The sequence below is a fragment of the Mastomys coucha genome, unplaced genomic scaffold, assembly GCF_008632895.1.
Source record: "Mastomys coucha isolate ucsf_1 unplaced genomic scaffold, UCSF_Mcou_1 pScaffold22, whole genome shotgun sequence".
NCBI lineage: Eukaryota > Metazoa > Chordata > Mammalia > Rodentia > Muridae > Mastomys > Mastomys coucha.
In genome coordinates this window covers 128,101,220-128,101,524 of record NW_022196905.1, presented here as the reverse complement: position 1 = coordinate 128,101,524, position 305 = coordinate 128,101,220, and the positions used below count along the sequence as shown (strand labels likewise).

General features: G+C 49.5%; 1 protein-coding gene across 1 annotated transcript in view; it reads left to right on the top strand.

Annotated features, from left to right (window-relative positions):
• The window catches only part of Gtf2i (general transcription factor IIi), a 61,336-nt gene that overhangs the window by 34,382 nt on the left and 26,649 nt on the right, over positions 1 to 305 (top strand). The window lies entirely within an intron of this gene.

The following is a 305-nucleotide window of genomic DNA, read 5'->3' as shown; positions in this document are numbered from 1 at the left end:
TACAGTCCCTGCGGGATGCCGGCCAGTACCGTGTCTGTGCTTGTTCTTTGCGCTTGTGTGTTTTAACTAGCACTGTTCTGAGCTACAGAGTCTAGCATGACTAGACTTCCCTGGCCGTGTGCTCCACAGCAGTGTAAGATGAAGTCTTCCATGAGACTGTCATTTATTGGATTGTTTTGTTTGCTTGAGGCAAAGTCTCACCATGTAGACCAGGCTAACATGGAACTCACAGAGATCCCCCTGCCTCTGCCTCCCGAGTGGTGGAATCACCACCATGGCCACCAACCAAGATTCTTTTGTGTATA